This window comes from Macrobrachium nipponense, chromosome 43, assembly GCF_015104395.2.
Source record: "Macrobrachium nipponense isolate FS-2020 chromosome 43, ASM1510439v2, whole genome shotgun sequence".
Lineage (NCBI taxonomy): Eukaryota > Metazoa > Arthropoda > Malacostraca > Decapoda > Palaemonidae > Macrobrachium > Macrobrachium nipponense.
Genome location: NC_061104.1, coordinates 43,610,764 through 43,626,007, shown reverse-complemented (window position 1 = coordinate 43,626,007; position 15,244 = coordinate 43,610,764). Strand labels below are relative to the sequence as shown.

Sequence of the window (15,244 nt, the reverse complement as noted above, 5' to 3'; positions counted from 1 at the left end):
CAACCCCCTTTTTATTCCTTTTACTGTACCTCATTTCATATTCCCTTTCTGCCGTCTTGCTATCCACCCTCTCCTAACACTTGTTTCATGGTGCAACTAAAAGGTTCTCCTCCTGTTACGCCTTTTAAACTGTTCTACTGTCAATTTCCCTTTCAGCGCTGAATGACCTCAGAGGTCCCAGTGCTAAACCCTGTGTTCCATTCCGTCCCAGAAGATCACCTCAGATCACCGTGAGAGGTTGGAAATATTTGATAAAATGGTGTATAATAATGTGCGAGATCTTACGACATGAACCAGCCTAGTCGTTGCAAATCATCCAGTTCTGGTGTGTGCAATTTTTAAACTTGCAACTGTAACTTTTTAAGCCATTTTTTAAACTCACGCAGTAGCTTGACTGTAACTTCCGAAGCAACGGGGCAAGGCTGTCAACATTCACATGGAAGCATTCTAGTGGATTTGTTTCCAGCATAAAGCATGAATTCCTTTGGAAATAACTCCGTTTGTTGATTACTCTCCAGAGATGTTTATCTGTCAGCACTAGGAAGCCTGATAGCCTTTTAGAAGTGTTGCGTGCGTGTGTTTGCAAATGATAATATTGACAAGTACAGTAACATAGCACACAAACACTTAACCTTGATAAGTATTTACAAGTAAAAGCGTTTATGTAAATGTGTTTCCACTATAAGGTTTACAGACTCAGAAGTATCAAATATAAGGAAAGAATTAGTTAGAGTTCGATTATATATATATATATATATATATATATTATATATATATAATATATATATATATATATAGAGAGAGAGAGATAGAGAGAGAAGACGAAGAGAAGAGAGATATCTGACTATATAGAGAGACGAGAGAGAGAGAGAGAGAGAGAGAGAGATAGAGAGTCACAATTACTATTTAATACCGAATTCACTATACCTCAGGAATAACTTTCACCCAAGGAGTTATAATTAATAAGCACGCATGATACTGATAAAACGTTCAATATATATATATATATGTGTGTGTGTATATATTATATATATATATATATATATATATATATATATATATATACATACATAAATTTTCTGTCACGAAAATAGCAGTGTTATATAAATCGTTAGCAGAGTATATGGCAGAAAAAAGGGGAAAGAAAAAACCGGACGAAGGGAATGTTGAATCTTGCCCACCATCTTTCCAATTTTCAGTTCCCTCGTCGCCATTCTCTCTCTCTCTCTCTCTCTCTCTCTCGTTAAACAGAACAGAGAAATTATTTGTAATGAAATGTAATGAAATGTAGCTTATTTATTTTAATATGCGTTGGTGAAACAAGGCTCTATTTGTCCGTAGATTTTGGCACATTTTAATTTATTTGGTGTGCTGAATTGAGGCTATGATTCTGTTCGATTCTTTTGTGTATCCACTTATAACTGATAAAATATAAACCTGTTTAATTGGTGACCTTTTTATTTTGTCCTTGTTAGTATGTGTAGTACAGATTATGAGTATTAATTACGAAGGCCATGTCACGTTAAGTTAGGAATATAACGTTTACAACTTATGCGTGAGAGGGGAAAAAAATCTTGCATGCTACCCGAGCAAGCTGGAGGTCGGATCACTACGCCTTGTTTACCTGAGTTGCGATGCAACGCTTTGGACTAATTCAAAAGTTAGGTCGTTGGGTAGTTCAGACGAGTCACGCTGGATTTTTCAGCAAACAAACTTATGTCGTTTCTCCTCCGTGGGATTGAATCGAGTGTTTGCTTCTGTGTAAGGCGATGCCAGAACTGCTGTGCAAAGAGGTTTGTTAATATATATATAAGTTAATAATATATATATATATATATATATTTATATTATATATTATATATATAATATATATATAAATTATATAAATAATATAATATAATATATTTAAATTATATATATATATATATATATTATTATATTATTATATATAATATATATCAATTAAACCAGTGTTTTAATGGGCCTTTTATACTTGAGACGAATCCTGTTTTAACAGAAGAATTTATTTACATATACAAATATACTCACCAAAGTACATTTGTACATTCGTGTTGTATACTTTACCCTCATACAAAACCAGCCATTAATTCCTGTGTATCCATCAACCCAGTAACTGCTCTTATTTCCTTTCCATCCACAATCACTTCTGTTCCTTCAAAGCTGCATGAGCCATCATCACGTTTTGTTGTACTTGTAATCTGACAGCAATGAAATAAAATTTACTTTCAGCTTATGTTTTAAAACTATTTTTCTTTCACAAGGTGCTTTTGTATTATCCACGTGGCTCCATTTTGACAAATCTGCTCTGAAGAATCCGGCTATTTCTTATTAAAGCAATAATCTGCATATATATTGCTTGCTTGATACTGCGGCAAGAGTTCTTCTAGTCGAGTTTTTATTGTTATCCGTCTGGCAGCCTCTTATTATTCCCATCTGTTGTTTGATTTATAATGACCAGAACAATACAACTGCTTCTTGTTAACCAAGTACCACAGGGCTGCTTAACTTGTACTTATTACATATTCCTAATCAGACTACGTTAAAATATTGCCTATAATCACGTACTTTCACAAACCTGAAAGTTAATGTCGGAAAACACAATATTGCTCACCGTGAGGATAGTGGAACTTTCACAATCTTATCTATAAACTTCTCGACCCCGATACCGTAGCGGGGTTAGTGCCGTCAGTGTACCTCATGCGGCGCACTGTAGGCATTAATTAGGGGTCTTCGAGGCTTCCCTTCGGCCCCTAGCTGCAACCCCTTTCGTTTCGTTTATTGTACCTCCTTTCATAGTCTCTTTCTTCCATCTTACTTCCTAAACCCTCTCCTGGCAATGGATTCATAGTGCAACTGCTTCGAGGTTTTCCTCCTGTTACACCTTTCAAACCTTTTACTGTCAGGTAACGTTTCAGCGCTGAATGACCCGATAGATCCCAGCGCTTGGCCTCTGTCCTAAATTCTATATGCAGTTTTAATAATGTCATATAATTACACTTTAATTGCCAGCAAAAACATGCATTAAAAGAACTCCACCTTACCGAAATCCATTAACCGTGCAGTTTCCCCGTTCGCTAATGCGACGCCAGATAATTTCCCAACAATCAGCTGCTGGCTGTTTCCTTCCCTTCACTGCCAGGATTTGGAACCCTCTGCCTTCTTCGAGTTTTCCCCGACCCTAGAAACCTTCAAGCCTCGCAATTTTTTTCTTTAATATTTGTCCTATTTATCTTCGGGTCTGGGCTAGCTACAGATTTTTATTTTCTACAAAAAGAAAGGAGAATTATTCTAGAGTCTCATGAATTCTCTGTGCGCAAGTTGTTTATTTAGCAAGTAAAAACTCAATTGACTTGCTCTTGTTATGTTTTGCTATTATTAAGAATAGTTTAACAGAGACCACTGAGGTGACTATCAGCTCTCCCAGGATTGGCCATACCCTATAGGGTGGCCATTTATTTGACTTGCGAAAGGGGGACAAAGGGTATACAGTAAGCCCATGCCCACTTGCACTTACGTTGAGTCGTTATAAATTCAGAAATTTAAAACATAAGTATATTCAATTACAGGTGATGATAAATGAGAAAGTCTATCAATCATTGCTTTTATTCAGACATTATCGCTGACATTTTAAGGTCTATCAATTAGTGTTTTTATTCAGACATTATTGCTGACATTTTAAATAGAAAATTATTCTTTAAATTTTAAGGAAAATTAGACATTATTTAAAAAGAAAGAAATTCTTACATCATTCTTTGGCGTATTTTGGGCTTGGTTTGATCTTTACTAAGTCAGGAAATGATAAATTATGTTTATCAATGACATTGTTTTTATTCAGACGTCATTTATTGCTGACATTTTAAACAAGAATTAGTCTCCAATTTTTAAGGACAATTGTAGTAATGACATAAAAAAAGAAAGGCTGAAATGGCGATAAAGAGTCAAAAAGAGGGACTATCCCCCTCAAAGGGGGACGTATGGTCACCCTAGCCATGCGATGCATTTGCCGTTAGGATGGGCCGGTAATGGTAATGATACACATTCATAAAATTACCTGTTGAATTTGTGTCCCTCGACACACGATAATGAACTTCTAATTGTTGATGGGAGGCTGCGTTCATATTACCATCCACGTGGCAGAAAACTGCATCGTGCTTCTGAGGCCTCTGTTTCCTAATGCGTCCCTTGACCCTATAGGCAGACGACCGCTAAGGTATCTTAGATATCTATCTGTCCGCTCTCCTAAACACTTTCAACAAACCAGCTGTCATCTGGGAAACCGTTGCTGTGCATTCTCCTCGCTGTTGCATGCTGGCCACTGCTGACGTATTGGTGACCGTAAGAGAAAAAAGTATATATATATATATATATATATATATATATATATATATATATATATATATATATATATATATATATTCCCTCTTACGGAGACACGCACGACTTCAACTCTGCCACCATATTCGGCTAATTTGCGCCTCTACCGGACAGAAATAAATGACAAGCGTCTCAGTGGCGTGGTCGGTATAGTGTTGCTGTGCCACCTTGGTGGCCGCGAGTTCGATTCTCGGAAATTCCACTGAGAGGCCAGAGATGTGTATTTCTGGTGATAGAAGTTCGCTCTCGACGTGGTTCGGTAGTTACGTAAAACCGTTGGTCCCGTTGTTTAATAACCACTGGTTCCATGCAACGCAAAAACACCATACAAACAAACAAACAAAAACAGAAATCAATGACAAAATTTCTGAGTATTCGGTCCGAGATTCAGTTTAGGCCTAATTGCGCTTCAGCCTTAGGGAAATCAACTCATAAATATATGAATAGTATCTATTTATTTTGTCCGATATCGAGCATTTATTGGTCTTGAAAGGCACCAAAGATTTCCGATTATTCGGTCTGAGATTCAGTTTAGGGCTAATAGCGCTTCAGCCTTAGAGAAATAAATTCATAAATATATAAATATATCTAGTATTTATTTGGTCCGAAATCGAGCGTTATTGGTCTAGGAAGACACCAAAAATTTCCTATTATTCGGTCCGAGATTCAGTTTAGGCTAAATTGCGCTTCAGCCTTAGGAAAATCGAGCATTTATTGGCCTAGGAAGACACCCAAGCTTATTGGTCTAGGACTAGGAAGACGCCAGACGACGCGCGGGAGTGGCGGTCGATCTCTAGTCGTTGGTTCGTTAACCCCGGTCCCGTTAGACTCAAACGGACAATCCATCCATCCATTCAGCTTCTTCCAAGCGAACTTCCACCGATATCAAGTTGAATTAAATAAATAGCAACAGCCTCCCGAGCTGATCGCGGTGGTCAGACAATCGCCAACGACTGCTGCCGAGTAAACGTCCCTTTCTTTGGTCGTGAGGAGAATGCGCTCGTGACTAAATAAACTCGCAGCAGAGCGTCGTCCATTCACCCCTGGTAAGGCATTATGTCGTTATACCTTGGTTATATCCTCCTCCGGGTCACCTTTGCGCAAAAGACGACAACGTTCCTCCTCCCCTCCTCCTCCCCCTCCTCCCAGCGTCCTGTTTTCACATGGGTATGGTCTTTTTTTTATATTATTTTATTTTTTTGTCCAGATCAGGATCTATAGAACGTACGCCGTTATGGTTAAATATATATATGTGCGTGTAGGTGTATTTAATATATATATATATATATATATATATATATATATATATATATATATATATATATATATATATATGTGTGTGTGTGTGTGTGTGTGTGTGTGTGTGTGTGTGTGTGTATGTATGTATATATTCTATTTATAAGTATATATATATATATATATATATATATATATATATATATATATATATATATATATATATATATATATTTCTCCTAGACAAAAACTATACTCAAGTCAGTGGAAGACGAATGGATTTTATAGAACGTGCCCGTGCAGGTTTCCTCTCGTCAATGGAGCGAGTATCCCAACCACTAGATTACTAGAACAGACCCCAAACTAATAGAAATCCGCGAGGTAATCATAATAAGTATTAAATTTATACAGGTTGAGACGCCAGTTTTAATAGCCGCAGATCGATCAATCAATAATGATATTTACTGTGGGAGAGAAGTTTCAATTAAATGCTACATACTTATATTACATACATACATACGTACATACACACGTCATGTATATATATCAATATATGTATGCACACACACACACAGTACTAGTTGTTATTGTTGTTGAAATAATCAATAACTGAGCCAATTTTTGCTACTGATAATGATTTATTGAATGAAAACAATGTTCTGTTATTCATGTCCACGGTGGGGTGGGGAGAAGGGGGTACGTGTGCCCACCCCCCTAAATCCGCCACCAACCCAATTTTGTTTTCTGCATATTTATATCGCTCGAAGAGTGGCAGTATATATATGTGTTTGTGTGTGTGTGTGTGTGTGTAGTAGGTAAACTTGTGCTTGCAAGCACGGACGATCACCGAGGTAAAGGTAACGTATCCATCCTGCATTATAATGAGGCAGACTCATCCTTTGTCTTGCTAATGCTTTTTTTTTCTGTGAAGTTGCTGCATGGGAGCTGCGAACAGCGGTATTAACAGCAAAGGCTGTGAGGGTTATGAAGGTGATTTTGTTGCTAGCAAGTGCGCTTTGCAGGTCGATTTACGTATATATTTTGCATAATAATAATAATAATAATAATAATAATAATAATAATAATAATAATAATGATAATAATAATAATAATAATAGTAATAATAATAATAATAATAATAATAATAATAATACAAAAAATACAATGCGCAACTGGAATACAATACTTACAAGCTCTGGAATAAGACTAGCAGAGGTTAATATCAGGAGAGGGATCTTCCAGGGCGACTCACTGTCCCCACTACTCTTCGTGGTAGCCATGATTCCCATGACAAAAGTACTACAGAAGATGGATGCCGGGTACCAACTCAAGAAAAGAGGCAACAGAATCAACCATCTGATGTTCATGGACGACATCAAGCTGTATGGTAAGAGCATCAAGGAAATAGATACCCTAATCCAGACTGTAAGGATTGTATCTGGGGACATCAGGATGGAGTTTGGAATAGAAAAATGCGCCTTAGTCAACATACAAAAAGGCAAAGTAACGAGAACTGAAGGGATAAAGCTACCAGATGGGAGCAACATCAAACACATGGATGAGACAGGATACAAATACCTGGGAATAATGGAAGGAGGAGATATAAAACACCAAGAGATGATGGACACGACCAGGAAAGAATATATGCAGAGACTCAAGGCGATACTCAAGTCAAAACTCAACGCCGGAAATATGATAAAAGCCATAAACACATGGGCAGTGCCAGTAATCAGATACAATGCTGAAGGAATGGACGAAGGCAGAACTCCACAGCATAGATCAGAAAACCAGGAAACATATGACAATACACAAAGCACTACACCCAAGAGCAAATACGGACAGACTATACATAACACGAAAGGAAGGAGGGAGAGGACTACTAAATATAGAGGACTGCGTCAACATCGAGAACAGAGCACTGGGGCAATATCTGAAAACCAGTGAAGACGAGTGGCTAAAGAGTGCATGGGAAGGACTAATAAAAGTAGACGAAGACCCAGAAATATACAGAGACAGGAGAATGACAAACAGAACAGAGGACTGGCACAACAAACCAATGCACGGACAATACATGAGACAGACTAAAGAACTAGCCAGCGATGACACATGGCAATGGCTACAGAGGGGAGAGCTCAAGAAGGAAACTGAAGGAATGATAACAGCGGCACAAGATCAGACCCTAAGAACCAGATATGTTCAAAGAACGATAGACGGAAATAACATCTCTCCCATATGTAGGAAGTGCAATACGAAAAATGAGACCATAAACCACATAGCAAGCGAATGCCTGGCACTTGCACAGAACCAGTACAAAAAGAGGCATGATTCAGTGGCAAAAGCCCTCCACTGGAGCCTGTGCAAGAAACATCAGGGACGATGGTATCAGAACGGATAGGGTGATACGTGCAAATAGACCAGACGTGACGTTGATTGACAAAGTCAAGAAGAAAGTATCACTCATTGATGTCGCAATACCATGGGACACCAGAGTTGAAGAGAAAGAGAGGAAAAAATGGATAAGTATCAAGATCTGAAAATAGAAATAAGAAGAATATGGGATATGCCAGTGGAAATCGTACCCATAATCATAAGAGCACTAGGCACGATCCCAAGAGCCCTGAAAAGGAATCTAGAAAAACTAGAGGCTGAAGTAGCTCCAGGACTCATGCAGAAGAGTATGATCCTAGAAACGGCGCACATAGTAAGAAAAGTGATGGACTCCTAAGGAGGCAGGATGCAACCCGGAACCCCACACTATAAATACCACCCAGTCGAATTGGAGGACTGTGATAGAGCAAAAAAAAAAAAAATAAAAAAAAATAATAAGAATAATAATAATAATAAGAAAACATTTGTGAGAACTGTATTTCTTGTGGAGCATAAATGAATACTAACTTTACCTGCAGTATACCCTGACGATATCAGCTCCAATCCGTGGGATGGTGTGTAACGCACGCTAAAAGCAGGACCCCCTGGCTAAAAGTATGCGAAGTTGTGTACTCTCGCTTTCTGAGTACCTGCGAGGTGTTATTTAACCTGGGCAAGCAATTAGACACCATTCAGAGTTTTTGGGGTTGGGATGGAGGGTGGGCTGGGGGGGGGGGGGGGCGAAGAAGGGCCTCTGTATGACCAAAAGTCTATAGACCTTGTTTATGCCCATTTGGAGTAAACAGCCTTAGGCGAAGATGCGGTTCAAAGACCACTTTGAAGTTCCCTGGTGTGACCCTAATCCCGTGAGAAATCCTCCGCAGAGGGTTACTGCCTACCGTCAGTGCACCTCATGCGGTGCACTGTAGGCATAGCTATAACCCCTTTCATTCCTTTTACTGTACATCTGCTCATCTTCTCTTTCTTCCATCTTCGTCTCCACTCTTTCTTAAACAGTTGATTCATAGCGCAACTGCTTTGAGGTTTTCTTTCTGTTACACCTTTCAAACCTCTTACTCTCAGTCATTCTTGCAGCGCTGAATGACCTCAGGTCCCAGCGCTTGGCCTACCGGCCTAAATTTTGATATTTTGTCTGATCTATCTAACCAGAGCGAAGAATGAAGAAGCAAAGGAACATTATACGATGACGTGGAATTTCTTGAGCGGAAACGCTTGCGAGAGAGCTGTTACGTAGAGCAGAATTACCCTTCAGGCGAGTCCAGAGTTCCGTTAAATTGCGCGCTCGTTAGCAAAATTGCATTATTGTTTTAGGCGACTCTTCACATATGCAGTACGAATGTTCTTCGCGTGGCTGAAAAACAATTCTCTCTCTCTCTCTCTCTCTCTCTCTTTTTCCTTGGAAACCGGAAGGCTGCGCACCAGTGACGACATTCCACCATAAAAAAGAATTCATAAGGTGGAAAAAGGACATATTATATGTATATATAACCTATGTGCATGTATATATAAGTATAATTCTCACATTTAAAGGGTCCATTAAAACACTCTGGTTTGAAACGGTGAACCCCAGGCATCACCTATAAGGGCATAATATATCTCCCGCTATATATTTCGCTAATGCAACTTCTTCTGTCACAACTTGATTAGGGTGGGCGTCAGTGAACCGAAATATAGTAGTCCTTAGCTTTAAGACAGAGCGTTTTAATGGGCCTTTTATACTTGAAACGTATCCTGTTTTAACAGAAGAATTTATTTACACACACACACACACACACACACACACACACACACACACACACATATATATTATATTATATATATAATATATATATATATATATACATATATATATATATATATATATATATAGATATCATATATATATATATATATATATATATATATATATATATATATATATAATATTATATATATATATATGGATGTATCCATGCATGTATATATGTATAATGGTACATTCTAAATTTTCAATTATTTTAAAAGAAGAGAAATTAAAAGTCGATGTATGGATTTAGGCACAAATGAAAATATATTTGTAAAAGTGCAAGTATACAGAGGTCAAATCTTGACATAGAATGAAAATCCCCATTGCCTTGTAAAGGGTAATTTCCCTTCCAAATCAAGATTTCATTTCTGAATTTTTAATTTACGAGCGCTGTAGCGTCAGGAATTATTCACAAATTCCGAGGGGTATCTCGGGTCAGTTTACTGTTATGTACATGTTCAAAGAAAAAGAAATGGCGGAGTTCCGAGAAATGCCCAAAGCTTTTCTCCTTCTGTCCACTCAAAAATGCTGCTGTGAAGGGGTCATGAGAGAGATTGTAATAATGCTCCCCCCGGAGGTGGGGTATTGCCATCAGTGCGCCTCATGTGGTAAACTGTAGGCATTGCTTAAGGTCCTTTGCAGCGTCCCTTCGGCCCCAAGCTCCAAACTCTTTCATTTATCTTACTGGACCTCCGTTCGTATTCTCTTTCTTCCATCTTACTTTCCTCAACCCTCCCATAACAATTGATTCATTGTGCAACTGCGTTGAGGTTTTCCTCCTGTTACACTTCTCAAACCTTTTTACTGCCAACTTCCTTTTTCAGCGCTGAATGACGTCATAGGTCCCAGCGCTTGGCCTTGGGCCTAAAGTCTATATTACATTCCATTCCAAAATTCCATTCCAAATGAATGAAGAACATTGATTAAGAGCGAGTATTCAGAAGTGAAATCTTGATTTGGAATGTAAATACCCGATATTTCGTAATGAGTATTTACATTCCAAATCATGGATTTACTTCTGAATATTTTTTATTTACAACAAGCGCTGTAAAGTTAGGAATTACGTACCCTATACATTGTAATGGGTATTTCAATACCAAATCATGGATTTACTTCTGAATTTTTTTTTATTTACAACAAGCGATGTAAAGTTAGAATAACTAGGAGGTGTCATGAGAATTATCATGATAATAATAACAGGTGTCATGAGAATATCATGATAATAATAGGAGTGTCATGAGAATTATCATGATAATCATACCCAGGACTAACTTTGTCCTTCATGGCTGTCCGCGTATCCAGCGAGCCTGGACCTTGATCCTTGACAGCAGCTATCATCCAGTGAGAAAGCATTGAGCAGACTCAGCGTGACTCGGTTCTATTCTGGAGGGTGAGGTGGGGGGGGTGGGGGGGGGGGGGGGAGGGAAGGGGGGGGGGGGAAGAAAAAGCAGGAGAGGGAGGAAGGGGTGAGAGAGAAGGAAAAAGGGGAAATTTTCTCTCACCGTGACCAGAGAGCATAAAGTCAGGGATGTCGTCTCTCGATTATTTAATTAGAGAATGACAAAAATAAAATAAAATTAAAAATTATGACTCGTTCTCATGTGAACTTCCTTCCCTTTCACATTTCCTGTCTCCTCCTTCAGACCTGGGCTGGAAATGGGCGTTAGATTTTCCATCCCATTGGTTTTCTCTTAAAAGAAACGAAAACGCCTTAATATTCACCAGTTCAGTACGAGGATAGATACGAACAAAGTCATCTGTAAAAATGAACCCTGTTTTCCTTATCTCCATGGAAGAACTTCCCCCTTTGGGGGGTAGTGCCTCATGCTGCAACCCCTTTCGTTCCTTTTACTGTACCTTCTTTCATATTCTCTTACTTTCCACCCTCTTCTAACAATTGTTTCATGGTGCAACTGCGTTGAGGTTTTCCTCCTGTTACACCTTTCAAACCTTTTACTGTCACTTGCCATCTCAGCGCTGAATGACGTCATGTGTCCCAGCGCTTGGCCTTTGGGTTAAATTTTATATTCAATTCACTTCTAAACCCGCCTCCTATACTATAACAGCCCTTTACAACACTAACCCACCCCCCCCCCTCCCCCCCCCCTCCGTCCACCGGTACTAAAAGCAACCCCCCCCCCCCCTCCACACCCGCATCTTCAAGTTTCGGTCCTGGCAGGCCACTTTCTTCCCAATTGCTTCCTTTGTATCGGTATCAGGCACATTTCGTAGGGTCCCAAGACGGCAGAAAGGTCTGCCAAGTCTTTTCTTCCCCCTGTAATTGACTTTATGAGAATCCCCCAATACCAGGACCCCGGTAGCATGTAACCGAGTACCGGTACCTTCCCTGAAAGAAGCGGGACGCCATATCTTTAAAAACTAAACATAGAATCTTCTTGAAGATAATTTCATTATGATTCCCAAACTCAAAATACTGTCTAAGTTTCATTGTGCACACCTAGATTGACTAATGAACTGTCTTTGGTAACCTAACCTAACCCACTTAACCTAACCTAGGGGCATGGCCAAAAAACCGGTGCTGGTGAAATGCTAGTATACGTACATCTCTGGAATTTGCAACCGCCCCCCGCCCAACCCAGTAGGACCCCGGTCTCTCGACGAGAAGATGTCGAGGACACATCCTGGAAATTCAGTGATGCTGCAGGATCTGACCTTCAGGATTTTGGGACTCAATACGAGATGTATAAAGAATGTAAGCAACAGATGAAGAGAATATAGCTATTACTTCATTGACTGTCTTTGTTGACGCGTTTCTGATAACAATTGCTGTCTTATTTTCTACTGTAGATCATTTTCCTCTTCCTCTTCTTCAGTGGACCTCATGCAGCGCACTGTAGGCATTACTTAAGGTTCTTTGCAGTGTGCCTTCCTTAGGCCCCTAGCTGCAACCCCTTTCGTTCCTTTTACTGTACCTCCTTTCATATTCTCTTTCTTCCATCGGACTTTCCACCCTCTCCTAACACTTGATTCATTGTGCAACTGCTTTGAGGTTTTCCTCCTGTTACACCTTTCAAACCTTCTGCTGTCAATTTCCACTTCAGACATTCTTAACTCGACGTAACTCAATCTTTACTGAACATTCTCTTTTACGTACACGCACGTGCATACGTACAAAGACGTGCATGCATCATTTATAATCGTGTCTTGATGCTATACATAGGTACACGGATGCATACTTAAACGTATTGGCAATGTTTGTGTATATACTAAATTACACTATATGCACATAATTACCTGGATACATAGACAAACGTGTTGTCAACATAGATGTATTTGTTTATATTCTTCAATCGTGGATACATACATATACGTATTCGTTGCATGTGCCTGTGGAATGTTCTACGGTACCCCTCGCGTGGTGCATGTATGATGTATACTGTGTGTGCATTATTTTACATTAAATGTGCGTGGATGCATAATTGTGCATGTATAACCTGGGTGTAGGGTATCTTATATTAAACGTACATGGATACGTATTGCTACGCGTGATTGCGTCATACATGTCAGTGAAAGTGGGCGTTGCCTTATAAATAGAAAAATATCGATAAGAAAATAGAGGAGGGCTTTTAATATGTAAATGGTTAAGCAAATAACCACAGTAATGATACATAAATATAACGATGATGATGATAATGACATCACTCACCCGTAGCTCCCAGTGGTCAATTTGTGTGCTCACGTGGTCGGTAGATCACCGGTTGACCCGTGGTGACATCGAAGAATTATTAACAATATTTTCTACAGAAAGTGACGTGGGCAATTTGAGTGCATTTTCATTTCTGCTCCTATTTGCTTATCTTTTATCTGTCTAGTTCTCGCCTGAGACTTGGTTCTTGTAAGATTTTCCTTGTTTCCTTCTAATATTTACACGTTTGTTTTTAGTATTTCTCCTGGAATTTTTAGTTTTTTTCAATTTTCTGTTGCTGTTGAAGGTGGAACTGGCCACGCCTACTTTTTTCAGCAAGTAGAAAAATCACAATTTGTCAGTTCATCTAAACCAGAAACGATAACACGCTTAAAGAAAACTAAAAAATGACAAAAAAGCACTTTTTGAACTCCGCACTACAAAAATGCCGCAAAACTCGCTTGTCAGTCATCAGACACAGCCGGCGATTTAATGACAGTCAAGTAACTATAAACTACGGATAAAAATGGAAGACGCTCCGTGGAAGGACGGTACGAAAGTCACAAAAGTAACATTTCCAGGTACGAGCCTCCCGTCCATTCCTTTAGCCTGTTGCGCGCATACTAACAAGTAACACATCTTCCCTCGAGACTCGAGTCCTCTACGCTAGGAGTCGCCTCACGCCATCCCCGACCCCGCCTCTGGAGGACTCCGGGCTACCGGGAGGATACTAGGGTACCGGTGAGTGGGATCAGTCAGCCGTGTTGCACCTGACCTCACTTGCCTGGCATGCCCAGGTACGGGGGTATTTGGGATAATGAAGCGCATACACACTCGTCGCTCTTCGAGCTAGGCCAAGGCGAAACGGCAAAAGCTTTTCTACTTTGGGAGTTTAAGCATTTTATTTATGCGTCGCGTAGTAGATCTCATGTGGTCAGCGCAAGAGACCGTTTTGGGTAAAGGGAGGTTGTGCGATGACTCCTGCAGTAAATACTGTTGTGATTTCATCAGTTATTGTCAGTTTTTATCGTACTCTCCTCCCTTAAGCAAGAGGTCTACCTATCCACCAAAGTACTCGGACTGCCCCTGTTCACCAAACTCAAAATTGAATTCTTATTTCAGTGCAGTTTTTATCCAGAAGTCTAACATTTTACCAGGGTACTCGGGCTGCCCCCCTGTTCACCAAACTCAAAATTGAATTCTTATTTCAATTCAGTTTTATCCAGAAGTCTAACACTCTACCAGAGTACTCGTGCTGCCTCTGTTCACCAAACTCCAAACTCAAAATTGAATTCATATTTCAATGCAGTTTTAGCAAGAAGTCTAGCACTCTACCAGATTACCTGGGCTGCCTCTGTTCACCAAACTCAAAAAAATTGAATTCTGATTTCAATTCAGTTTTAGCTTCCAGACAGGGTTGGCAATGATTAAGTCAAACTGATTTAATCAAGTGATTAAATAATTGATTTTTTCATTTTAAAAAATCGTGAATTTTTTTTCATTTGAAAGCAAACAAATTGAAAAATATGGTTTGGAAGTTAATAAAACCTTAAGCATAACTGTGCTCCATCTGTTCATTTTGATATAAAAAAATTGCAGGTACATACTTTAGGCCAGAACTGGAAACCTAAAAGATAAATCAATAGTAATTCTGTCATAAAATGCATTTTGAGGGAAAAAAAGAGGATTGAAAAAACATCTAACAAATAAAAAAATAAAAAAATCAAATAAATCACTGATTTTTTTATTTTTATTGTTTTGATTAAAATTTTTTTTTAAATCACCAACCCTGC

At 39.1% G+C, this 15,244-nt stretch overlaps 1 protein-coding gene across 1 annotated transcript in view; it reads right to left on the bottom strand.

Moving 5' to 3' along the window:
* LOC135213907 (adhesion G protein-coupled receptor L2-like) overlaps window positions 1-14,110 on the bottom strand; it is a 55,131-nt gene extending 41,021 nt beyond the window's left edge. Inside the window, 1 exon segment of the mRNA XM_064248001.1 lies at window positions 13,473-14,110. The gene's annotated coding sequence lies outside the window, so the exon portion shown is untranslated.
* Window positions 14,111-15,244: the final 1,134 nt, after the last annotated feature.